Source organism: Bubalus kerabau, chromosome 5 (genome assembly GCF_029407905.1).
Source record: "Bubalus kerabau isolate K-KA32 ecotype Philippines breed swamp buffalo chromosome 5, PCC_UOA_SB_1v2, whole genome shotgun sequence".
In the NCBI taxonomy this organism is placed as follows: Eukaryota; Metazoa; Chordata; class Mammalia; order Artiodactyla; family Bovidae; genus Bubalus; species Bubalus kerabau.
Genome location: NC_073628.1, coordinates 33,562,772 through 33,589,749, shown reverse-complemented (window position 1 = coordinate 33,589,749; position 26,978 = coordinate 33,562,772). Strand labels below are relative to the sequence as shown.

General features: G+C 39.0%; 1 protein-coding gene across 6 annotated transcripts in view; it reads left to right on the top strand.

Annotated features, from left to right (window-relative positions):
- LOC129652613 (glycerophosphodiester phosphodiesterase domain-containing protein 4-like) overlaps positions 1 to 26,978 on the top strand; it is a 181,747-nt gene that overhangs the window by 82,585 nt on the left and 72,184 nt on the right. The gene's annotated exons all lie outside the window — the stretch shown is intronic.

Below are 26,978 nucleotides of genomic sequence, written 5' to 3'. Positions count from 1 at the left end.
GGGTAATATAGCCATTTTAACAGTATTTAATTCATATGATCCATGAACACAGAGTGTCTGTACATTTGTTTTTGGCTTCTTTCATCAAAGTCTCATAGTTTTCACCGTACACGTCTTTCACTTCCTTCGTTAAATTTGTTCCTATGTATTCTATTATTTTTGGAGAAGGCAATGGCACCCCACTCCAGTACTCTTGCCTGGAGAATCCATGGATGGAGGAGCCTGGTAGGATGCAGTCCATGGGGTCGCTAAGTGTCAGACACAACTGCGCGACTTCACTTTCACTTTTTACTTTCATGCATTGGAGAAGGAAATGGCAACCCACTCCAGTGTTCTTGCCTGGAGAATCCCAGGGACGGGGGAGCCTGGTGGGCTGCCGTCTATGGGGTCGCATAGAGTCGGACACGACTGAAGCGACTTAGCAGCAGCAGCAGCATTCTGTTGTTTGTAATACTATTGTGAATGGAATAGTCTTCTTTCTTTCTTTTTCTGATACTTCATCAGTAGTGTAAAGGAATGCTACCAAATTCTTTATGTTTCTTTTACATCCTGCCACTCTACTGAAACTGATTAATCCTAACAGTTTTTTGACTGGCTTTTTGGCATTTTCTTTATATAAGATCATGTAATCAGCAAATGGCAACCATTTTAATTCTCCCTTTTTTATTTGGATGCCTTTTATTTCTTTGTCATGCCTGATTCTCTAGCTGGGACTTTCAGTACTATATTGAATAGGAGTGATGAGAGTGAACATCCTTGTCTTATTCTTGCTCTTAGAGGAATACTGTCAGTTTTTCTCCGTTGAGTGTAATGTTATCCATGGGTTTGTCAGATATGGGTTTTGTTATGTTGATATATGTTCCTTTTATACCTAGTCTGTTAAGGACTTTTTTAATCATGAAAGGCTTTTATATTTTGTTCATTGTTTTTTGAGATGATCATGTGATTTTTATTTTTCATTTTGTTGATATGATGAATTATATTTATTGATTTTGCGTACATTAACTTGTCCTTGCATCTTAGTGATAAATCCCTCTTGGTCATGGTATATAATTTTTTTTATGAATCCTTGAATTTGGCTTGCTATTATCTTGTGGAGAGTTTTTATACCTATATTTATCAGGACTGACTTCCCTCATAGCTCAGTTGGTAAAGAATCCACCTGCAGTGCAGTAGTCTGCCTCCAATGCAGGAGACCTGGGTTTACTTCCTAGGTTGGGAAGATCTTCTGGAGAAGCAAATGCATTCTATTCCAATATTCTTGCCTGGAAAATCCCGTGGATAGAGGAGCCTGTGGGCTACAGTCCATGAGGAGTCACAGAGTTGGAAATGACTTAGTGAGTAAACTACCATATTTATCAGCACTATTGGTCAATATTTTTCTTTTCTTGTGGTTTTGGTATAAGGCTGACTTCATAGAATGAGTTTGAAAGTGTTCTCTGTTCCTTGATATTTTGGAGAGTTAGGGGAGAATAGGTCTTAATTATTCTTAAATGGTTGGTAGAATTCACCTTTAAAGCTATGTGGTCTTGGAGTTTTATGCATGGAGAGATTTTTGATGACTGGCTCAACTTCTTGACTCATTACTGATTTGTTCAGATTTTCTATTTATTCCTGATTTAATCTTGACATATTGTGTGTTTCTAGAAATGTAATAATTTCATTTACGTTATGTAAATTTGTTGGCATAGAATTCTTCATAGTAGTTTTTTACAGTTCTGTGTATTTCTGTAGTATTAGTTGTAATATCTCCCCTTTTATTTCTAATTTTAATTGTTTGAGTCATCTCTCTTTTTTCTTAGTTAGCAAAACATTTGTTAATTTTTTTTATCTTTTCAAAGAACCACCTTTTAGTTTCATTGATTTTTTTGGATTGTTTTTCTGGTTTCTATTGTATTTATTTCTGCTCTGATTTTTTATTATTTCCTTCCTTTTGCTAACTTTGGGCTTAATTTGTTCCTTTTTTCTTAGTTACTTGAGGTGTAAACCTAGGTAATTTATTTGAGATCTTTCTCATCTCTTACTGTATGCATTTGTTGATATAAGCTTTCCTCCTGGAAATGCTTTTTCTGCATCTTATAAAATATGGTATGTTGGTTATTTTCACGTTAATTTTTTTGAGATAGTTATTAATTAACCTTTTGATTTCCTTGATATAGTGCTCATTTGGAAGTGTGTTGTTTAGTTCCCAAAGATTTGTAGCTCTACTTTCTTTTTGTTGTTGATTTCTGATATCATACCATTGTGGTCAGAGAAGAGTGCTGGTATTATTTCAGCATTCTTAAATTTGCTAAGATGTTTTTTGTGGCCCATGATATGACCTGTCCTGGAGAATATTCTGTGTATACTTGAGAACAGTAACAGTATGTATTCTACTGATGTAGAATGGAGTGTTCTATATATGTTTGTTAATTTCATTTGTTCTAAAGTGTTGTTCAGTTCCGTCGTTTTCTTGTTTTCTATGTGGCTGATATGTTTATTGTTCTTAGTGCAAAAAGTGAAGAGGAACTAAAAAGCCTCTTGATGAAAGTGAAAGAGGAGAGTGAAAAAGTTGGCTTAAAGCTCAACATTCAGAAAACTAAGATCATGGCATCTGGTCCCATCACTTCATGGCAAATAGATGGAGAAACAGTGGGGACAGTGTCAGACTTTATTTTTTTTTTGGCTCCAAAATCACTGCAGATGGTGATTGCAGCCATGAAATTAAAAGATGCTTACTCCTTGGAAGGAAAGTTATGACCAACCTAGATAGCATATTGAAAAGCAGAGATATTACTTTGCCAACAAAGGTCCGTCTAGTCAAGGCTATGGTTTTTCCAGTGGTCATGTATGGATGTGAAAGTTGGACTGTGAAGAAAGCTGAGTGCTGAAGAATTGATGGTTTTGAACTGTGGTGTTGGAGAAGACTCTTGAGAGTCCCTTGGACTGCAAGGAGATCCAGGCAGTACATCTTTTTTTTTTTTTTTTTTTTTCATTTTCTTTATTTATTTTTTTTTTTTTTAATTTTATTTTATTTTTAAACTTTACATAACTGTATTAGATTTGCCAAATATCAAAATGAATCCGCCACAGGTATACATGTGTTCCCCATCCTGAACCCTCCTCCCTCCTCCCTCCCCATTCCATCCCTCTGGGTCGTCCCAGTGCACCAGCCCCAAGCATCCAGTATCGTGCATCGAACCTGGACTGGCAACTCATTTCATACATGATATTTACATGTTTCAATGCCATTCTCCCAAATCTTCCCACCCTCTCCCTCTCCCACAGAGTCCATAAGACTGTTCTATACATCAGTGTCTCTTTTGCTGTCTCGTACACAGGGTTATTGTTACCATCTTTCTAAATTCCATATATATGCGTTAGTATACTGTATTGGTGTTTTTCTTTCTGGCTTACTTCACTCTGTATAATAGGCTCCAGTTTCATCCACCTCATTAGAACTGATTCAAATGTATTCTTTTTAATGGCTGAATAATACTCCATTGTGTATATGTACCACAGCTTTCTTATCCATTCATCTGCTGATGGACATCTAGGTTGCTTCCATGTCCTGGCTATTATAAACAGTGCTGCGATGAACATTGGGGTACTCGTGTCTCTTTCCCTTCTGGTTTTCTCAGTGTGTATGCCCAGCAGTGGGATTGCTGGATCATAAGGCATGTCTATTTCCAGTTTTTTAAGGAATCTCCACACTGTTCTCCATAGTGGCTGCACTAGTTTGCATTCCCACCAACAGTGTAAGAGGGTTCCCTTTTCTCCACACCCTCTCCAGCATTTATTACTTGTAGACTTTTGGATTGCAGCCATTCTGACTGGCGTGAAATGGTACCTCATAGTGGTTTTGATTTGCATTTCTCTGATAATGAGTGATGTTGAGCATCTTTTCATGTGTTTGTTAGCCATCTTTATGTCTTCTTTGGAGAAATGTCTATTTAGTTCTTTGGCCCATTTTTTGATTGGGTCATTTATTTTTCTGGAGTTGAGCTGTAGGAGTTGCTTGTATATTCTCGAGATTAGTTGTTTGTCAGTTGCTTCATTTGCTATTATCTTCTCCCATTCTGAAGGCTGTCTTTTCACCTTGCTAATAGTTTCCTTTGATGTGCAGAAGCTTTTAAGGTTAATTAGGTCCCATTTGTTTATTTTTGCTTTTATTTCCAATATTCTGGGAGGTGGGTCATAGAGGATCCTGCTGTGATGTATGTCAGAGAGTGTTTTGCCTATGTTCTCCTCTAGGAGTTTTATAGTTTCTGGTCTTACGTTTAGATCTTTAATCCATTTTGAGTTTATTTTTGTGTATGGTGTTAGAAAGTGTTCTAGTTTCATTCTTTTACAAGTGGTTGACCAGAGTTCCCAGCACCACTTGTTAAAGAGATTGTCTTTAATCCATTGTATATTCTTGCCTCCTTTGTCGAAGATAAGGTGTCCATATGTGCGTGGATTTATCTCTGGGCTTTCTATTTTGTTCCATTGATCTATATTTCTGTCTTTGTGCCAGTACCATAGTGTCTTGATAACTGTGGCTTTGTAGTAGAGCCTGAAGTCAGGTAGGTTGATTCCTCCAGTTCCATTCTTCTTTCTCAAGATCGCTTTGGCTATTCGAGGTTTTTTGTTTTTCCATACAAATTGTGAAATTATTTGTTCTAGCTCTGTGAAGAATGCTGTTGGTAGCTTGATAGGGATTGCATTGAATCTATAGATTGCTTTGGGTAGTATACTCATTTTCACTACATTGATTCTTCCAATCCATGAACATGGTATATTTCTCCATCTGTTAGTGTCCTCTTTGATTTCTTTCACCAGTGTTTTATAGTTTTCTATATATAGGTCTTTAGATTCTTTAGGTAGATATATTCCTAAGTATTTTATTCTTTCCGTTGCAATGGTGAATGGAATTGTTTCCTTAATTTCTCTTTCTGTTTTCTCATTATTAGTGTATAGGAATGCAAGGGATTTCTGTGTGTTGATTTTATATCCTGCAACTTTACTATAGTCATTGATTAGTTCTAGTAATTTTCTGGTGGAGTCTTTAGGGTTTTCTATGTAGAGGATCATGTCATCTGCAAACAGTGAGAGCTTTACTTCTTCTTTTCCAATTTGGATTCCTTTTATTTCTTTTTCTGCTCTGATTGCTGTGGCCAAAACTTCCAAAACTATGTTGAATAGTAATGGTGAAAGTGGGCACCCTTGTCTTGTTCCTGACTTTAGAGGAAATGCTTTCAATTTTTCACCATTGAGGATAATGTTTGCTGTGGGTTTGTCATATATAGCTTTGATTATGTTGAGGTAGGTTCCTTCTATTCCTGCTTTCTGGAGAGTTTTGATCATAAATGGATGTTGAATTTTGTCAAAGGCTTTCTCTGCATCTATTGAGATAATCATATGGTTTTTATTTTTCAATTTGTTAATGTGGTGTATTACATTGATTGATTTGCGGATATTGAAGAATCCTTGCATCCCTGGGATAAAGCCCACTTGGTCATGGTGTATGATCTTTTTAATGTGTTGTTGGATTCTGATTGCTAGAATTTTGTTAAGGATTTTTGCATCTATGTTCATCAGTGATATTGGCCTGTAGTTTTCTTTTTTTGTGGGATCTTTGTCAGGTTTTGGTATTAGGGTGATGGTGGCCTCATAGAATGAGTTTGGAAGTTTACCATCCTCTGCAATTTTCTGGAAGAGTTTGAGCAGGATAGGTGTTAGCTCTTCTCTAAATTTTTGGTAGAATTCAGCTGTGAAGCCGTCTGGACCTGGGCTTTTGTTTGCTGGAAGTTTTTTGATTACAGTTTCAATTTCCGTGCTTGTGATGGGTCTGTTAAGATTTTCTATTTCTTCCTGATCGAGTTTTGGAAAGTTGTACTTTTCTAAGAATTTGTCCATTTCTTCCTCGTTGTCCATTTTATTGGCATATAATTGTTGATAGTAGTCTCTTATGATCCTTTGTATTTCTGTGTTGTCTGTTGTGATCTCTCCATTTTCATTTCTAATTTTATTGATTTGATTTTTCTCCCTTTGTTTCTTGATGAGTCTGGCTAATGGTTTGTCAATTTTATTTATCCTTTCAAAGAACCAGCTTTTGGTTTTGTTGATTTTTGCTATGGTCTCTTTTGTTTCTTTTGCATTTATTTCTGCTCTAAGTTTTAAGATTTCTTTCCTTCTACTAACCCTGGGGTTCTTCATTTCTTCCTTTTCTAGTTGCTTTAGGTGTAGAGTTAGGTTATTTATTTGACTTTTTTCTTGTTTCTTGAGGTGTGCCTGTATTGCTATGAACTTTCCCCTTAGGACTGCTTTTACCGTGTCCCACAGGTTTTGGGTTGTTGTGTTTTCATTTTCATTCGTTTCTATGCAAATTTTGATTTCTTTTTTGATTTCTTCTGTGATTTGTTGGTTATTCAGCAGCGTGTTGTTCAGCCTCCATATGTTGGATTTTTTAATAGTTTTTCTCCTGTAATTGAGATCTAATCTTACTGCATTGTGGTCAGAAAAGATGCTTGGAATGATTTCTATTTTTTTGAATTTACCAAGGCTAGCTTTATGGCCCAGGATGTGATCTATCCTGGAGAAGGTTCCATGTGCACTTGAGAAGAAGGTGAAATTCATTGTTTTGGGATGAAATGTCCTATAGATATCAATTAGGTCTAACTGGTCTATTGTATCGTTTAAAGTTTGTGTTTCCTTGTTAATTTTCTGTTTAGTTGATCTATCCATAGGTGTGAGTGGGGTATTAAAGTCTCCCACTATTATTGTGTTATTGTTAATTTCTTCTTTCATACTTGTTAGCATTTGTCTTACATACTGCGGTGCTCCCGTGTTGGGTGCATATATATTTATAATTGTTATATCTTCTTCTTGGATTGATCCTTTGATCATTATGTAGTGACCATCTTTGTCTCTTTTCACAGTCTTTGTTTTAAAGTCTATTTTATCTGATATGAGTATTGCTACTCCTGCTTTCTTTTGGTCCCTATTCGCATGGAAAATCTTTTTCCAGCCCTTCACTTTCAGTCTGTATGTGTCCCCTGTTTTGAGGTGGGTCTCTTGTAGACAACATATGCAGGGGTCTTGTTTTTGTATCCATTCAGCCAGTCTTTGTCTTTTGGTTGGGGCATTCAACCCATTTACGTTTAAGGTAATTACTGATAAGTATGACCCCGTTGCCATTTACTTTATTGTTTTGGGTTCGAATTTATACACAATTTTTGTGTTTCCTGTCTAGAGAATATCCTTTAGTATTTGTTGGAGAGCTGGTTTGGTGGTGCAGAATTCTCTCAGCTTTTGCTTGTCTGAAAAGCTTTTGATTTCTCCTTCATACTTGAATGAGATCCTTGCTGGGTACAATAATCTGGGCTGTAGATTATTTTCTTTCATCATTTTAAGTATGTCTTGCCATTCCCTCCTGGCTTGAAGAGTTTCTATTGAAAGATCAGCTGTTATCCTTATGGGAATTCCCTTGTGTGTTATTTGTTGTTTTTCCCTTGCTGCTTTTAATATTTGTTCTTTGTGTTTGATCTTTGTTAATTTGATTACTATGTGTCTTGGGGTGTTTCGCCTTGGGTTTATCCTATTTGGGACTCTCTGGGTTTCTTGGACTTGGGTGATTATTTCCTTCCCCATTTTAGGGAAGTTTTCAACTATTATCTCCTCAAGTATTTTCTCATGGTCTTTCTTTTTGTCTTCTTCTTCTGGGACCCCTATGATTCGAATGTTGTAGCGTTTAATATTGTCCTGGAGGTCTCTGAGATTGTCCTCATTTCTTTTAATTCGTTTTTCTTTTATCCTCTCTGATTCATTTATTTCTACCATTCTATCTTCTAATTCACTAATCCTATCTTCTGCCTCTGTTATTCTACTATTTGTTGCCTCCAGAGTGTTTTTAATTTCACTTATTGCATTATTCATTATATATTGACTCTTTTTTATTTCTTCTAAGTCCTTGTTAAACCTTTCTTGCATCTTCTCAATCCTTGCCTCCAGGCTATTTATCTGTGATTCCATTTTAATTTCAAGATTTTGGATCAATTTCACTATCATTATTCGGAATTCTTTATCAGGTAGATTCCCTATCTCTTCCTCTTTGGTTTGGTTTGGTGGGCATTTATCCTGTTCCTTTATCTGCTGGCTATTCCTCTGTCTCTTCATCTTGTTTAAATTGCTGAGTTTGGGGTGTCCTTTCTGTATTCTGGCAGTTTGTGGAGTTCTCTTTATTGTGGCGTTTCCTCGCTGTGTGTGGGTTTGTACAGGTGGCTTGTCAAGGTTTCCTGGTTAGGGAGGCTTGTGTCGATGTTCTGGTGGATGGAGCTGTATTTCTTCTCTCTGGAGTGTAATGAAATGTCCAGTAATGAGTTATGAGATGTCTATGGTTTTGGGGTGACTTTGGGCAGCCTGTATCTTGAAGCTCAGGGCTGTGTTCCTTTGTTGCTGGAGAATTTGCTTGTTATGTCTTTCCCTGGAACTTGTTGGCCCTTGTGTGGTGCTTGGTTTCAGTGTCGGTATGGAGGCGTTTGATGAGCTCCTGTCAATTAATGTTCCTTGGAGTCAGGAGTTCCCTGGAGTCAGGGATTGGACTTAAGCCTCCTACTTCCAGTTATCGGTCTTAATTTTACAGTAGTTTCAAAACTTCTCCTTCTATACAGCACCACTGATAAAACATCTACGTTAAAGATGAAAAGTTTCTCTACTGTGAGGGTCACTCAGAGAGGTTCACAGCGTTACATGGAGAAGAGAAGAGGGAGGAGGGAGTTAGAGGTGACCCAAATGAGATGAGGTGGAATCAATAGTGGAGAGAGTGGGCTAGCCAGTAGTCACTTCCTTATGTGCACTCCACAACTGGACCGCTCAGAGATGTTCACGGAGTTATACAGGGAAGAGAAGAAGGAGGCAGGAGACAGAGGTGGCCAGAAGGATAAAAGGGGGAAATGAAAAGGAGGGAGACAGATCCAGCCAGTAATCAGTTCCTTAAGTGTTCTCCACGTCTGGAACACACAGAAATTCACAGAGTTGGGTAGAGTAGAGAGGGGTTAGGGAGGAGATACAGGTGACCTGGTGGAGAAAATGGAGAGTCCAAAGGGAGAGAGAGCAGTCAAGCCAGTAATCTCGTACACTAGTGAAAAATGGGTCCTGAAGATTGGGTTCTTAAAGGTACAAAATTGGTAACAAATACATAAAAACAAAAATTAGAAATTAGAGTAGAGTTTGGAATTTCAAAAATGCGATGTTAATGAAAAGGAGAAGGAAAAGAAAGAGAGAAAAAACGAACAAAGAAAAACAAACAAGGTCGTGAAAGTAATAAAGAAACTACAGGTACAAAATTGATAACTAATACCAAACAGCAAAAATTAAAAATCCAGAGTAGAGTTTGGAATTTCAAAAATACAACGTTAAAAAAAAAAAAAAAAGAAGAAGAAGAAAAATAAAGAGAGAAAACAAACAAACCAACAAAAACAATGTCACAAAAATTATAAAGAAAATACAGGTACAAAATTGATATCAAATACCAAAAAGCATAAATTAAAAATCTTGAGTAGAGTTTGGAATTGCAGATATACGATGTTATATAAAAGAAGAAGAGAAAGAAACAGAGGAAAAAAAAAAAAGTCACAGCAATTATGAAAAAAACTATAGGTACAAAATTGATAACATATATCAAATGGCTAAAATTAAAAATCTAGAGTAGAGTTTGGAATTTCAAAAATGCAATGTTAAAGAAAAGAAGAAAAAGAAAAAAGAAAAAAAAAAAAAAAAACCACGGTCAAAAAATTATAAAATATATATATGAAGTTTGCTGAAGAAGAAAAAAAAAAAAATAGGGTCTTTTTTTTTTTTTTTGCAAAGTAATAGTTATAAAAGTGAAAATTAAAGGACAATAGAGGACTTAAAAAAATTTTTTTTTAATTAAAAAAAAAAAGAAAGAAAGAAAGATTGATCGTAAAAATAGTAAAAATATATCTAGGTCTTTCTCTGGTTTTGTTGTGAGTATTGTGGGTTCAGTTCATTTTTGGCAGATCCTTAGTCCGACTTATATTTCTCAAGATCTATAGGCCCCTTCCTATGTAATCCGTAGTAACCACAGGGTTTTAATCTATGGCCTGTAGCTTCCAAGGCGTTTCCCTCTGTTAGAGCTTCTTCTGTTTGCTGGTCTCTTCAGTGTCTGGTTCCCACCCTGACACAAAGGGGACGGTGGAGGACCCTATTTTTTTTTTTTTTTTTTTTTTAATTTAGGCTCACTTGTTCAGCCGCGCTGTGGGGAGGGAGGGAGGGATGCTGCAAACAGATAACACTGGCGTGCGCTCGAAGTGCCTCGGCCACACTGGGTCTGCCCCCGCTCACGGCGCGTGTAACCTCCCTGCCCACACTGCTTGGGCTCTAGGTTGTTCCGCCGGGAACAATCAGAGGCCGGCCCTGGACTGAGCTCCCAGGTCCAAGCCGCTCAGGTTCAGGCACTCGGGTAGTCCTCAGAGGCGCAGACTCGGTTGGGCCTGCGTTTTGTGTTCTTCCCAGGTCGAGCAGCTCAGGCGATGAGGTGCTTGGCGGGCGCCAATGCTGCGACTTATCGCCTCCCCGCCACTCGGTTATCTGGGTGTAAAACCGGCGCACCTTCTCAGGCAGATGTTGACCGTCCAGACCCCCAAGAAGTTTTAGTTAGCAAAGAAGCCTGCTTACAGTTTTATAGATAGTGTCTCTCTGGGGCTGCGATTGCCCCCTTCCGGCTCTGGTTGCCTGTCACCGGAGGGGGAGGTCTGCAGCCGGCTATCTCTGTTCAGTCCTTTGTTCTGTGCGCGGGCCTGGCGGTGTCTTAGGTTAGGGCTGGCTTTTCGCGTGGTAGATATCCCACAGTCTGGTTTGCTAGCCCAAATTATTTCGCTCAGATAGCGCTCAGGACATTCGGCCCGATTCTTACTCTAAGGGACACAGCCCGTGCCGCACTTCCCTGCCCAGCCCCCGCTTGCTAATGCCGTGTGCAGGCGTCTGCGCTGCTTCTCCGCTGGGGGAGTTCCCGTAGGGCTACAATCCGCGATTTTTAATTGTTTATTTTTTTTTTCCCCTCCCTTTTATGTTGCCCTCTGTGCTTCCAAAGCTCGGCACAGATTCGGCAGTGAGAGGGTTTCCTGGTGTTTGGAAACTTCTCTCTTTTTAAGACTCCCTTCCCGGGACGGAACTCCGTCCCTCCCTCTTTTGTCTCTTTTTTTGTCTTTTATATTTTTTCCTACCTCCTTTCGAAGAGTTGGGCTGCTTTTCTGGGTGCCTGATGTCCTCTGCCGGCATTCGGAAGTTGTTTTGTGGAATTTACTCGATGTTTAAATGCTCTTTTGATGAATTTGTGGGGGAGAAAGTGTTCTCCCCGTCCTACTCCTCCGCCATCTTGGCTCCTCCCAGGCAGTACATCTTAAAGGAGATCAGTCCTGGGTGTTCATTGGACGGTCTGATGTTGAAGCTGAAACTCCAATACTTTGGCCACCTCATGAAAGAGTTGACTCATTGGAAAAGACTCTGATGCTGGGAGGGATTGGGGGCAGGAGGAGAAGGGGATGACAGAGGATGAGATGGCTGGATGGTATCACCAACTCGATGGACATGAGTTTGGGTAAACTCCGGGAGTTGGCTGTAGACAGGGAGGCCTGGCGTGCAGCAATTCATGGGGTCGCGGAGAGTCAGACACGACTGAGCAACTGAACTGAACTGAAGTACCCTAATTTTGTTAGGGTACCCTATTCTCTGTTTCTTCCCTAAGTCCTTGGGTGTTGTAAATATATGATTGCTATATCTTCTTGATACAGTGACAGCTTTATCATTATATCATCATATATATTTATTTTTATCTCTTGTTATCATTTTTGGCTTGAGATCAGTCTGTCCTAAGTATGGCTACACCCATTTTCTTTTGGTTATCATTTGCTTGAAGTATCATCTTGTACCTCATTCACTTGGATCCTGTGTGTGTCTTTATAGCTGAAATGAGTGTCTTGAGTCAGCGTTATTGTTGGGTCTTGTTTTTTTAATTCATCCGGCCACTCTGTGACTTTTTATTGATGAGTTCAATTTGTTTGCATTTAGGATTAGTCTGTTTCTGTTGTGTTATGTTAATTTGTTTGGTAGAGTCCACATGTAAGTGAAAATACACAGGATTTGTCTTTCTCTATATGACTTAGCTCACTTACATAATACCCTTACATAAATGCCTTTGTTGCAAATGGCAAGATTTCCTTCTTTTTTGTGGCTGAAGAGTATACCATTGTGTGTGTGTGTGTGTGTGTATATATATATATATATATATATACACACTACATAGAAGAGTTATACCAGTGTGTGTGTGTGTGTGTGTGTGTGTGTGTGTATAGCATACATTTTTTATCCATTCATGTGTTGATGGATACTTAGGGATACTTAGGTTGCTTCCATATCTTGGCTATTATAAATAATGCCGTTATGAACATTGCATGTATCTTTTCAAAAGAGTGTTTTCCTTTTCTTTGGATATTTATGTGTGGGATTATTTCTTGGCTCTCTATTCTGATCCATTGATCTATATATTTGTTTCTGTCCCAGTACCATATTGTTTTGATTACTGTTGCTTTGTAGTATAGTCTAAAATCAGGAAACTTTATTCCTCCTGCTCTTTTCTTCTTTCTCAAGATTGTTTTGGCTCTTCAGTCTCTTTTGTGTTTCCATGAAAATTTTTATGTTATTTGTTCTAGATATATGAAAAATGCCATTGATATTTTGATAGGAATTACATTGAATCTATAGATGGCTTATGTAATATTGTCATCTTAGCAGTATTTTAATGTTCCAGTCCATGAACACTGTGTATCCTTCCATCTGTTTGTATTGTCTTCATTTATTTCATCAACATCTTGTACTTTTCTGAGTTCAATTCTTTACTTCCTTAGTTATTCCTAGTTGTTTTATACTTTTTGATGCAATGATAAATGGGATCATTTTCTTAATTCTCTTTCTGATAGTTCATTTGTATCCTGCAGTTTTACCAGATTTATTTATAAATTTTATAAATTATTTATTTATAATTATTTAAATTTATTTATGAGTTCTAGTAGTTTTTTGGTGGCATTAGGATTTTGTTTGTATAGTATCTTGTCATTTGCAAACAGTTTTAATTCTTCCTTTCTAATTTAGATTCTTTTTCTTCTCTCATTGCTATGGCTGGTATTTCCAATACCCATGTTGAATAAAAACAGTGAGAGTGGGCATCCTTGTTTTGATCTTGATATTGGAGGAAATGCTTTCAGCTTTTCACCTTTGGATATGATGTTAGCTGTGGACTTATACATGGTCTTTCTTATGTTTGCATATGTTCCTTTAATACGCACTTTGTTGAGAGTCTTTTTGTCATAGATGTTGAATTTTGTCACAAGCTTTTCTGCATCTGTTGAGATGATTATATCATTTCTGTTTTTCAGCTTGTCATTGTGGTGTATCATATTGTTTGGTTTGTGGATATTGAAGCATTCTTATGTCCCTGGGGCAAATCCCACTTGATCATAGTGTATGGATCTTTTAATGTATTGTTGAATTCAGTTTTTAATATTTTGTTGAGAATTTTTGTACCTGTAATTTTTTCTGTGTGTGTCCTATCTTTGGTTTTGGTATTAGGGTGATACTGGCCTCATAGAATGAGTTCAGAAGCATTCCTTCCTCTGCAGTTTTTGGGAATGTTTTGGGGAGGATATATGTTAAACTCTTTTCTAAATGTTTGATATAATTCAGCATTGAAACCCAGTGATCCTGGATTTTGTTGGGATTTTTTTTTTTTTTTAATACTGATTCAGTTTCAGTACTGATAATTTGTCTGTTGATATTTTCTATTTCTTCCTGGCTTTTTGTTTCCATTTGCATGCAGTGTCTTTTTCCACCTCCTTCTTTCTCTATATGTGTGTCTTTAGATCTGGAGTGAATCTCTTGTAAGTACCATATATACAGGTCTTTTTTTATTCATTCAGCCACTCTTTGTCTTTTGGTTGGAGCATTTAGTCCGTTTATATTTAAAGTAATTACTGATGGGTATATACTAATTACCAGGCTCCCTTTGTGGCTCAGCAGTAAAGAATCTGCCTGCCAATGCAGGAGATAATGGATTTGATCCCTGAGTTAGGAAGATCTCCTGAAGAAGGAAATGGCAACTCCAGTATTCTTGCCTGGGAAATCCCATGGACAGAGAAGCCTGGTGGACTGCAGTCCATGGGGTCACAAAAGAGTTGGATATAACTTAGCTACTAAATAACAATATACTAATTATTTTTTATAGTTCTTTTTTTTCCTTTCATCTTCTTTTGTCCTTTTTCCTTGTGATTTAATGACTGCATTTAGTGTTATGTTTGGATTCCTTTCTCTTTTTGTGTGTGTGTATCTGTTGTAGATTTGTGGCTTCTGGTCACTGTGAGATTTATAATAGCAATGGTGTGTGTGATTATTTTAAGTTTCGAATCTCTTAATTTCGAATACATTTTAATAATCCTGAATTTCAGTCTTCTTTCTGCATGGTTTTTGATGTTATATTTTACTTCTTTCTGTTTTGTATCCCTTAATACTTATTGGAGATGAACTTGTTATTACTACTTTTGTTGGCCTGCTGGTGGGGGAACTGGTTCCTGACATGGCTGGCTGTGGTTTCTGAGGTGTCTCAAAACTGGTACTGGATTGCTGGTGGGTAGGGCTTTGGAGAAGGAAATGGCAACCCACTCCAGTGTTCTTGCCTGGAGAATCCCAGGGACGAGGGAGCCTGGTGGGCTGCTGTCTATGGGGTCGCACAGAGTCGGACACGACTGACGCAACTTAGCAGCAGCAGCAGCAGGGCTTGATCCCAAATTGACTGACTGAGAACTCTAAGGTATCTTGGTGCTAATGTGACTTGCTAGTGTGGCCAGGGCTTGGGCCATCATGGGCTAGTGCTAGTTCACTGGTGGGTAGAGTCAGGTGTTGAGACCTCTGGCTGCAGGGTCCTATGGGTCCTAGAGCTGGTGTGGTCTGCTGTTGTGTGGAGCTGGTTTCTTACACAACTGACTATGAAGTTCAAGGTGTCCAAAAGCTTTTGTGAGCCCACTAGTGGGTGGGGCTGTATCCTGGGACAGCTGGGTGAGGGGCCCAGTGTGTCTCAGAATTGGTGTTGGCCTTCTGGTGGGTATGACTGTGACCTAGGGAGTCCGATGGTGGTAACAGCCTGCTGATGTGTGCTTTAGGCCCTGCTGGTGTGTGGTTTAGGCCCTGCTATGGCATGTTCTGGTGCTGCACTGGTACTGGGGCTGGTGTTCACCTGCTGGTCAGTAGGCTCTGTGCCCAAGAGATCCTGTTGCTGGTTCCCACCCATCAGTGGTTGAAGCTGAGTCTTAGAGCTAGTGCCAGTCCACCTGCTGGCAGAGCTGGGTTCTAGGATCTCTGGCTGCAGGGCCTTGGAAGTCCTGGGGCTAGTGCCTGTCTAGTGTATGGGCTGTGTCATGGTCACCTATCGGCTCAGGGTGTCATAAGGCAGCCTGATTGCTGGTGAGTGGGGCTATGTCCCCACCTTGGTAGTTGGCTTGGCCATGAGCTGGAATCAAGATTGCCGGGAGAAATATCAATAACCTCAAATATGCAGATGACACCACCCTTATGGCAGAAAGTGAAGATGAGCAAAAGAGCCTCTTGATGAAAGTGAAAGAGGAGAGTGAAAAGGCTGGCTTAAAGCTCAACATTCAGAAAACTAAGATCATGGCATCTGGTCCCATCACTTCATGGGAAGTAGATGGGGAAACAGTGGACAGTGTCAGACTTTATTTTGGGGGGCCCCCAAATCACTGCAGATGGTGACTGCAGCCATGAAATTAAAAGACGCTTACTCCTTGGAAGGAAAGTTATGACCAACCTAGATAGCATATTGAAAAGCAGAGATATTACTTTGCCAACAAAGGTCCATCTAGTCAAGGCTATGGTTTTTCCAGTGGTCATGTATGGATGTGAGAGTTGGACTGTGAAGAAAGCTGAGTGCCGAAGAATTGATGCTTTTGAACTGTGGTGTTGGAGAACATTCTCAAGAGTCCCTTGGACTGCAAGGAGATCCAACCAGTCCATTCTGAAGGAGATCAGCCCTGGGATTTCTTTGGAAGGAATGATGCTAAAGCTGAAACTCCAGTACTTTGGCCACCTCATGTGAAGAGTTGACTCATTGGAAAAGACTCTGATGCTGGGAGGGATTGGGGGAAGGAGAGGAAGGGGACGACAGGATGAGATGGCTGGATAGTATCACCGACTTGATGGACATGAGTTTGGATAAATCCAGGAGTTGGTGATGGACAGGGATGCCTGGCGTGCTGCGATTCATGGGGTCGCAAAGAGTCGGACATGACTGAGCGAGTGAACTGAACTGAGGTGTTTCAATACTGGTGCTGACAGACTCGTAGGTTGTGCTGGGTCCCAGTGCTAATAAACTGGAGGGAGGGTTGAAAAATGGTGCTTGACAGCACCAATGTCCATGTGGTAGAATGAGCTCCTGAAGATGGCTGCTACAGTGTCTTTGTCTCCAGTATAAGCTCTAGTTACCTCTTGCCTCTCTGGAAAACTGTTTAAAATCAGCCAATGGGTCTGAACCAGGCTTCTTTCAAATTTCCACTTCTGCCTTGGATCATGGGAGATTTTGTGTTTGCCCTTTAAGAATGGAGTCTCTATTTTCCACCACCCTCTGGATCTCCCAAAAGTAAGCCTGCTGGCCGTCATCAGCAAATGTTCTGGGGCGTTAATCTTACTGGTGCAGGACCCCTTGGCTGGGGAGCCCAATGTAGGACTCAGAACCATTGCTTCTTGGGAAAAACTTCTACAATTGCAGTTAACCTCTCATTTGTGGGTTGCCCAGCAGGGAACTTTGACCTCACCCCTCCTATATGTCTCATGATTTCTTCTTTATATATTACTTGTAGATTTTTTTTTTCCTGCTCGATTCTGGTCTTTGTCATCAATAGTTGCTCTGTAAATAGTTGTAATTTTGGTGAACCCATGAGAGGAAGTGAACTGAAGGTCTTCCTACTCTGTCATCTTGGCCAATCTCTCTGTAAAGCTTTTTCTAAAAATTAAAAAACAACTTTTAAATTTTATTTTAAATTGGAGGATAATTGCTTTACAACCTTGTGTTGGTTTGTGCTGTACCACACACAGATCAGCCATAAGTATTTATTTATATCCCTTCCCACTTGAGCTACCCCCCAACCATCCCACCCCTATAGGTCTTCACAGAGCACTGAGTTGGGCTCCCTGTGTTATGTAACAGCTTCCCACTAGCGATCTGTTTTATACATCAGATCAGATCAGATCAGTTGCTCAGTTGTGTCCGACTCTTTGCGACCCCATGAATCGCAGCACGCCAGGCCTCCCTGTCCATCACCAACTCCCAGCGTTCACTCAGACTCACGTCCATCGAGTCAGTGATGCCATCCAGCCATCTCATCCTCTGTTGTCCCCTTCTCCTCTTGCCCCCAATCCCTCCCAGCATCAGAGTCTTTTCCAATGAGTCAACTCTTCGCATGAGGTGGCCAAAGTACTGGAGTTTCAGCTTTAGCATCATTCCTTCCAAAGAAATCCCAGGGCTGATCTTCAGAATGGACTGGTTGGATCTCCTTGCAGTCCAAGGGACTCTCAACAGTCTTCTCCAGTGCCACAGTTCAAAAGCAGTGTATATATATTTCAGTGTTACTCTCTAAATTTGTCCCACTCACTCCTTCCCACCCAAGCCCATACTCTACATCTGTGTCTGTACTCCTGCCCTACAAATAAGGTCATCAGTACCATTGGGTATAGCTTTCTTATTGTATACCTTTTTAAATTGGTGGTTTTCCATGATAGTGTACTCAGTTTCCCCCTTTTTAAATGTTTTTATTTTGTGGTTACCATGCATTTGGGAGTGCTCAGTTGCTCAGTCATGTCCGACTCTTTGCAACCCTGTGGATTGTAAACTTCCAGTCTCCTCTGTCTATGGGATTCTTCTGGTAAGAATATTGGAATGGGTTGCTATTTCCTCCCCTAGGGGATCTTCCTCACTCAGGGATTGAACCTGTGTCTCCCGCTTCTCCTGCATTGCAGGAGGATTTTTTACTACTGAGCCACTGGGGAGGCCCCGTGGTTATTGTGAAGTTGCATAAAATATCTAATAAATTAAAGTCCTTTTTTACTGATAGCAATTTATCTTCATTTACTCATACAGGTCCTATCCTTTTGTTCTTCCCCTTTTATAATTTTGCTGCCAGAAATTATCTTTTTATGCTGTGAGTTCATTACTGAAATACAGTAGCTTTAGTTTGTATTAGTGATTTTTTTCCTTTAACTTTTATGCTATAATTAAATGTTTAAACCTTTTCTAAAATAGAGTTACATTTTCCTAATCCTGTGTATCACTTTACTCAGAGTTTTGTGAACTTTTGTTTTTTTCAGATAGAAGAGTTCCTTTCAACAGTTCTTGTAGGGCAGGTTTAATGGAAGTGAACTTCCTTAGCTTTTGTTTATCTAGGAAAGCCTTGATTTCTTCTACATATCTGAAGGATAACTTTGCTTGATAGACTATTCTGGCATTTTTAGCTTTCAGTATTTTCTGTGTGTCATTCTACTCCCTCCTTGCCTGTAGAGTGTCTGTTGAGAAATTTGATGATTGTCTAGTGGTTTTTGTTGTTGTTGTTCTTAGGTTATTCCCCCTCCACTTCCTCATAGCAGTCCTTAAGATTTTTTTTCTGTATCATTGACTTTTGATAGCTTCCTTATAATGAGTCTTGGAGAATGTCTTTTTGCACTGAGATAATAGGATGTTCAATTAAATTCATGGATTTGTAAGTCTTGGTCTTTGCCCAGGATTGGAATTCCTCAGCTATTATTTCCTTTGCCCCCTTTCTTTTTCTTCTCTTTCTGGTGTATCTATTATTCTTATGTTGGCTCTCATAATGGAGTCTGATAGCTCTTGAAGGGATTTTTTTTCTTTTCTTTTTTTTTACTTTCAAAATCCTTAGTTCTTTCTCATCTTCTGCTGAAATTATTTTTTGATTCCTGCCTTAGCTCACTTACTCTCTCTTCCATCTGACCTACTCTGTTTTCAGTGAATTCTACTGCATTTGTTGAGTTCTTTGACTCTAGAATTTGTGTTTGGTTCTTTTTTAAAATTGGAAACTTCCCAAATGTTAAAAAAGAAGAAACCCTCTAAATAACCCATAGGGTAAAAGTTAATTGTCAAGGAAAGTTAGAAAATACTTTGCACTGAAAGAAAATAAAAATACAGCATATTAAAATTGGTGGCCTACAACTAAACAATGCTTAGAGGAAAAAGTCTTGGATTATCTGCTTATTTTAAGAGTCTCCAATAAATAATCTAAGCCTTCTCTTTAAGAAATTAGAAAAAGAAAAGCAAATTAAGCAAAAAATAAACAGAAAAAAAGACATAATAAACAACAGAAATCAATGAAATAGAAACAGAGAAGCACAAAGCATCAGTGAAACAAAAATGTGTTCTTTTAAGAGATCAACAGAATTGATAAATCTCTGTAGTCAACTGGGATTTTGGCCTCCATGTGGCTCAGCTGGTAAAGAATTTGCCTGAAATACCGGAGATGTGGGTTCGATCCCTGGATTGGGAAGATCCCCTGGAGGAGGGCATGCAACCCACTCCAATATTCTTACCTGGAGAATCCTTATGGACAGAGGAGAGCCTGGTGGGCTACAGTCCATGGGATTGCAAAGAGTTGGACACAGGTGAGTGACTAAGCACAACATAGAATTTTCTATGAACAACTCTGTGCTGCTAATAAAGGTGACAATTTAGATGAAATGGAACAATTCTTTAAAGATGCAAACTACCTAAAGTCACTCAAGAAGAAGTACATAACCTAAATAGTATTAAATCTATTAAATAAACTGAATTTGTAGTGGAAATACTTCCAATAGAAAATTCCATTTGGTGATGTATTCACTGGCGAATTCTACAAAATATACAAAGAAGAAATTAGACTGTTTCTTATTCTACAAATATTTTCCACAAAATAGAAGAGGAAAGAATAATCTCTAATACATTTTTTGATACCAGCATTTCTGTGATAACAGATCTCTAAAAAGGCATTTGAAGAAATATTTTTTAGGCTGTGCCATGGGACATGTTGGATCTTAGTTCCCTGACTAGGGCTTGAACCTGTGTTCCCTGCATTGGGAGCATGAAGTCTTAGCCACTGTACCACCAGGGAAGTTCCAGTCATTTGAAGAAATTTTGAGAATGATATCCCTTGTGGATAAAATGTAAAAGTCCTCAACAAAATATTAACAAACTGAATATAGTAATATATAAAAAGAATAATATGTCATGACCAAAAGGGTTTTATCCTGAAAATGCAAATCTGGTTCATAATTGAACATCAGTAAATTTTACAATATTAACATATACAAAGAAGGAAATAATATAATCATCTTCATATATGCAGAAAAATCATTTGATAAAGTTAAACATCCAGTCTTGATAAATTCTCTCAGAAAACTGAAAATAGAAACTTTCTTAACAGCTACCATTATATTAAATGGTGAAAGACTGAACTCATTTCCATAAGACCTGGAAAAAGGAAGCATGTCTCATCACTCTACTCAACATCATGTTGTTAGTCCTAGCCTGTGCAATAAGTGAGGAAAAAAGCATACTGATTGTAAAGGAGGAAATAGAACTATTTCTCTTTGCAGAGAACCTAATTGTTTATGTATAAAATACTGAGGAATCTACAAAAATACCCAAGAATTAATAGGTGAGTTTAGGGTGAACACAGAATACAAAGTCATTATTTAAAGAAACACCCCCCCAACCCCCTTAATCTAACAGAGGGGACTTCCAGTTTCAACTTTGATATGCAAAGAGCTTGGAAGCTGTCACTCTTCTCCTTAAAAAAACAAACAAACAAAAAAAAGTAAGTGAATTGAAAACCACACATCCAGGAGCTTCAGACAACATCAAGCAAGATATATACCAAAAAGATCTGTATCTAACCGTGTTATATTTAAATTGCAGAAAACCAAAGACAAAAGGATCCAGAGAGAGGGATAAATATCCCTACCTATAGAGGATCAAAGATAAGAATTATACCAGACTTCTCATCAGAAACCATGCAAATAAGAAAAAAATACACTATTTATAAAGTTAAAGAAACCCACTAACCTAAAATTATATATCGAGAAAAATTATTCTTCAAAATGAAAGGACTGAAGACTTTCTCAAACAAAAACATAATTTATCACCAAGAGAATTACCTTGCAAGAAACATCAAAAGAAGTTCTAAAGAGAGAAGGAAAACGATGTAGGTCAGAAACTTGGATCTACATGAAAAAAAGGGCATCAGAGAATGAATAAATGACACTAAAAAGTAAAATATTTTATTTTTCTTGTTCAGCATAAACTTCTGGTAGAAAATGTAGAGGACAATTGCAGTGACTCTGGATTAGGTAAAGAGTTCTTAGAACAACAAAAGCATGATCCTTAAAAGAAAAAAAAATGATAAGTTGATCCTCATCAAAATGAAAAACTTTTGCCCTCTGAAATACATTGTTTTCTCACAGCCACAAACTGGGAGAAAGTATTTTCAAATCACATATCTGACAAAGGACTTCTATCTAGAATATATTAAAAACTCAAATTCGAAAATAAGAAATTAAGCCATTTAAAAATGGCCAAATATTTGATTAACTACTTCACCAAAGATGAATGGATGGCACATGGATGACAAATAAGCACATGAAAAGATGCTCAGTTAATCATTTAGGAAATGTAAGTATAAGCCACAATGAGATATTACTGTAAAACCTATAGAATGACTTTAAAAAACCTTAGAGAATATGGATCAATTGGACTCCCATGCATTGCTAGTGGGAATGCAAAATGAAACAGCCATCTCTGGAAAACCATTTGACTGTTGCTTGTAATGATAAACATATACTTAACAAAGACTTCAAAACAAGGAATAGTGCCAAGATTAAAAGTAATATAGAGCACAGCAAACATATCTAATTGTTTCTGGCATCCTTCTTGCTTGTAAGTACTATAATTTGTATAGCATGAAGAAATCAACCTTTGATACTTTGGAATCCAAGAGATGACACATAATTTGGGTTGCAGAAGTATTTAGTAGTTTTACAGTTGACATTTGAACAACATGGGCTCAAACTGCATATGTCTACTTTTATGCAGATTAAAAAAATGCATGCTAAGTACTACACCATCTGTGGTTCATTGAATCTGCAGATGCAGAACTGGATGAAAAGGACTGACTATAAAGTTATAGTCAGATTTTTAACTGTGTGGGGATCAGCACCTCTAACTCCTGTGTTCAAGGAGTTCTGTATTTCTGAAATTAGAGTCCTGTTTTGGAAGATGATATAAAAAAATGTTAATTGCAGTGTGTTTGTCATGTAAGAATATTAAGTATTTGAGAACAACAAATGTTTGTAGTTTTACTCTCTATTAAGCCAAATACAATGTTCTAAGACAAAAATAGCAGGAGGTAACATAATTTTAAGGACTTGAATTACTTCAGAAATGAGGAGTTTTTGTTTGTATTTAAAAATAATACCAGGCATGCTAAAGTTAACCCAAAGCACATAGTTATTTTGGGAAAAATATAGGACCTCTACAATTTGGAGAGATGACCCACATGTAAATAAAGATTTAGTCCATATTTTAAGGAGAAGAGCGAATACTGAATAATCAGTTTGTCATTTTAACAAAGAGAAAATTGAATTACAATCTTGCAGTAATATTTGTTGGTAAAGGATTCAGAGGACTTTAAAACATCTTAAATGAATTTATTTCTGAACCAACTTTGGCAAAACTTTAATGCATTTCAGTGATAGCACATTCATTATTTTCACCTCAGTTCAGTTCAGTTCTGTCTATCAGTCATGTCCGACTCTTTGCGACCCCATGAATCCCAGCACGCCAGGCCTCCCTGTGCATCACCAACTTCCAGAGTTCACACAAACTCATGTCCATTGAGTCGGTGATACCATCCAGCCATCTCATCCTCTGTTGTCCCCTTCTCCTCCTGCCCCCAATCCCTCCCAGCATCAGGGTATTTTCCAATGAGTCAACTCTTTGCATGAGGTGGCCAAAGTATTGGAGTTTCAGCTTCAGCACCAGTCCTTCCAATGAACACCCAGGACTGATCTCCTTTAGGATGGACTGGTTGGACCTCCTTGCAGTCCAAGGGACTCTCAAGAGTCTTCTCCAGCACCACAGTTCAAAAACTTCAATTTTTCAATGCTCAGCTTTCTTCACAGTCCAGCTCTCACATGCATACGTGACCACTGGAAAAACCATAGCCCGGACTAGATGGACCTTTGTTGGCAAAGTAATATCTCTGCTTTTCAATATGCTATCTAGGTTGGTCATAACTTTCCTTCCAAGGATTTAAGCGTCTTTTAATTTCATGGCTGTAGTCACCATCTGCAGTGATTTTGGAGCCCCCAAAAATAAAGTCTGACATTGTCTCCACTGTTTCTCTATCTATTTCCTATGAAGTGATGAGACCAGATTGCATGATCTTAGTTTTCTGAATGTTGAGCTTTAAGCCAACCTTTTCACTCTCCTCTTTCACTTTCATCAAGAGGCTTTTGAGTTCCTCTTCACTTTCTGCCATAAGGGTAGTGTCATCTGCATATCTGAAGTTATTGATATTTCTCCTGGCAATCTTGATTCCAGCTTGTGCTTCTTCCAGCCCAGTGTTTCTCATGATGTACTCTGCATATAAGTGTGTACACCCGTGGTGGATTCATGTTGATGTATGGCAAAACCAATACAATATTGTAAAGTAAAAAAAAAAAAAATAAATGAAATTCTACTCTGTAAAAAAAAAAAGGCAAGTTGAACTGCTAAATGAATAAATAAATAAATAGTAATATTATCCAACAACAACAACAAAAAAAAGCAGGGTGACAATATATGGTCTTAACGTACTCCTTTTCCTATTTGGAACAAGTGTGTTGTTCCATGTCCAGTTCTAACTGTTGCTTCTTGACCTGCATGTAGGTTTCTCAAGAGGCAGGTCAGGTGGTCTGGTATTCCCATCTCTTTCAGAATTTTCCTCAGTTTATTGTGATCCACATAGTCAAAGGCTTTGGCATAGTCAATAAAGCAGAAATACATGTTTTTCTGGAACTCTCTTGCTTTTTTGATGATCCAGCAGATGTTGGCAATTTGATTTCTGGTTCCTCTGCCTTTTCTAAAACCAGCTTGAACATCTGGAAGTTCACAGTTCACGTACTGCTGAAGCCTGGCTTGGAGAATTTTGAGCATTACTTTACTAGTGTGTGAGATGAGTGCAATTGTGCGGTAGTTTGAGCATTCTTTGGCATTGCCTTTCTTTGGGAGTGGAAGGAAAACTGACCTTTTCCAGTCCTGTGGCCACTGCTGAGTTTTCCCAATTTGCTGGCATATTGAGTGCAGCACTTTCAAAGCGTCATCTTTCAGGATTTGAAATAGCTCAACTGGAATTCCATCACCTCCACTACCTTTGTTCATATTTTTACTTATCATAAACTAAAGCAAAGACTGTAGGAGGGGCAAAATTGCCTATAGAATCAAACCCCATACCTGCCAGAGACACTCAGAGGGCTCAAATATAACCTTGTGCACACCAGGAGACCCTGCAGAGACTGAGACAGAACTGCCTGAATGAGTGTCTCCTGTGGAGGTACGGGTCTGAAGTGGCCTGCTTCAGGGTCAGGGGCTCTGGGTGCAGCAGACCTGGGTGTGGCATAAGGCCTGTTGGAGGAGGTTGCCATTAACCCTACAATAGAGCCACCAGAACTTACACAGGACTGGGGAAACAGACTCTTGGAGGGCACAAACAAAACCTTGTGCACAACAGGACCCAAGAGAAAGGAGCAGTGATCCTACAAGAGACAGACCCAGACTTGCCTGTGAGTGTCCAGGAGTCACCAGAGGTGTTGTGGGTCTGCGGTGGCCTGCTGCAGGGTCGGGGGCACTCACTGTGGCAGTGTATGCACAGGAACTTTGGAAGGAGGTCGCCTTAGTCTTCATTACCTCCACCATAGCTTGGTCTCAGATCACATAATAGGGAGGGAACACAGCCTTGCCCATTAACAGAAAATTGAATTAAAGATTTACTTAGCATGGCCCCTTTTCATACTGTTTCAACATACGCTGGATCATCGAAAAAACAAGAGAGTTCCAGAAAAACATCTACTTCGGCTTTATTGACTATGCCAAAGTCTTTGACCACGTGGATCACCACAAACTGGAAAATTCTGAAAGAGATGGGAATACCAGACCACCTGACCTGCCTCTTGAGAAATCTGTACGCAGGTCAGGAAGCAACAGTTAGAACTGGACATGGAACAACAGACTGGTTCCAAATAGGAAAAGGAGTACATCAAGGCTGTATATTGTCACCCTCATTATTTAACTTATATGCGGAGTACATCATGAGAAATGCTGGGCTGGATGAAGCACAAGCTGGAATGAAGATTGCTGGGAGAAATATCAATAACCTCAGATATGCAGATGATACCACACTTATGGCAGAAAGCTAAGAAGAACTAAAGAGCTTCTTGATGAAAGTAAATGATAGTGAAAAAGTTGGCCTAAAGCTCAACATTTAGAAAACTAAGATCATGGCATCTAGTCCCATCACTTCATGGAAAATAGATGGGGAAACAGTGGAAACAGTGTCAGACTTTAGTTTTTGGGATCCAAAATCACTGAACATGGTGACTGCAGCCATGAAATTAAAAGACACTTACTCCTTGGAAGAAAAGCTATGACCAACCTAGACAGCTTATTAAAAAACAGAGACATTACTTTGCCAACAAAGGTCTGTCTAGTCAAGGCTATGATTTTCCCAGTAGTCATGTATGGGTGTGAGAGTTGGACTGTGAAGAAAGCTGAGCATCAAAGAATCGATGCTTTTGAACTGTGGTGTTGGAGAAGACTCATGAGAGTCCCTTGGACTACAGGGTGTCTAACCAGTCCATCCTAAAGAAATCAGTCCTGAATATTCATTGGAAGAAATGATGTTGAAGCTGAAACTCCAATACTTTGGCCATGTGATGCAAAGAACTGACTCCTTTGAAAAGACTCTGATGCTGGGAAAGATTGAAGGCAGGAGAAGAAGGGGATGACAGAGGATGAGGTGGTTGGATGGCATCACCGACTCAGTAGACATGAGTATGAGTAAACTCTGGGAGTTGGTGATGGAAAAGGAGGCCTGGCGTGCTGCAGTCCATGGGGTCGCAAAGAGTTGGACACGACTGAGCATCTGAACTGAATCGAGTATAGCCCCGCCCATCAGAACAAGACCTAGTTTCCACCACAGTCTCTCCAATCAGGAAGCTTCCATAAGCCTCTTATCCTTATCCCTTAGAGGGGAGACAGAATGAAAACCACAGTAACAGAAAACTAACCAATCTGATCACATGGACCACAGCCTTGTTTAGCTCAATGAAACTATGAGCCATGCTTTGTAGTGTCACCCAAGATGGACGGGTCATGGTGGAGAGTTCTGACAAAACGTGGTCCACGGGAGAAGTGAATGGCAAACCACCTCAGTATTCTTGCCTTGAGAGTCCCATGAACAGCATGAAAAGGCAAAAAATTAGTACATGAAAGATGACTTCTCCAGGTTGGTGGGTGCCCAATATGCTACTGGGGAAGAGTGGAGAAATAACTCCAGAAAGAATGAAGAGACAGAGCCAAAGTGAAAGCAACACCCATCTGTGCATGTGATGGGAGATGGAAGTAAAGTCTGATGCTGTAAAGAGCAATATTGCATAGGAACCTGGAATGTTAGGTTCATGAATCAAGGTAAATTGGAAGTGGTCAAACAGGAGATGGCAAGAGTGAACATTGACATTTTAGGAATCAGTGAACTAAAATGGACTGGAGTGGGTGAATTTAACTCAGATGACCATTGTATCTACTGCTGTGGGCAAGAATCCCTCAGAAGAAATGGAGTAGCCATCATAGTCAACAAAAGAGTCCA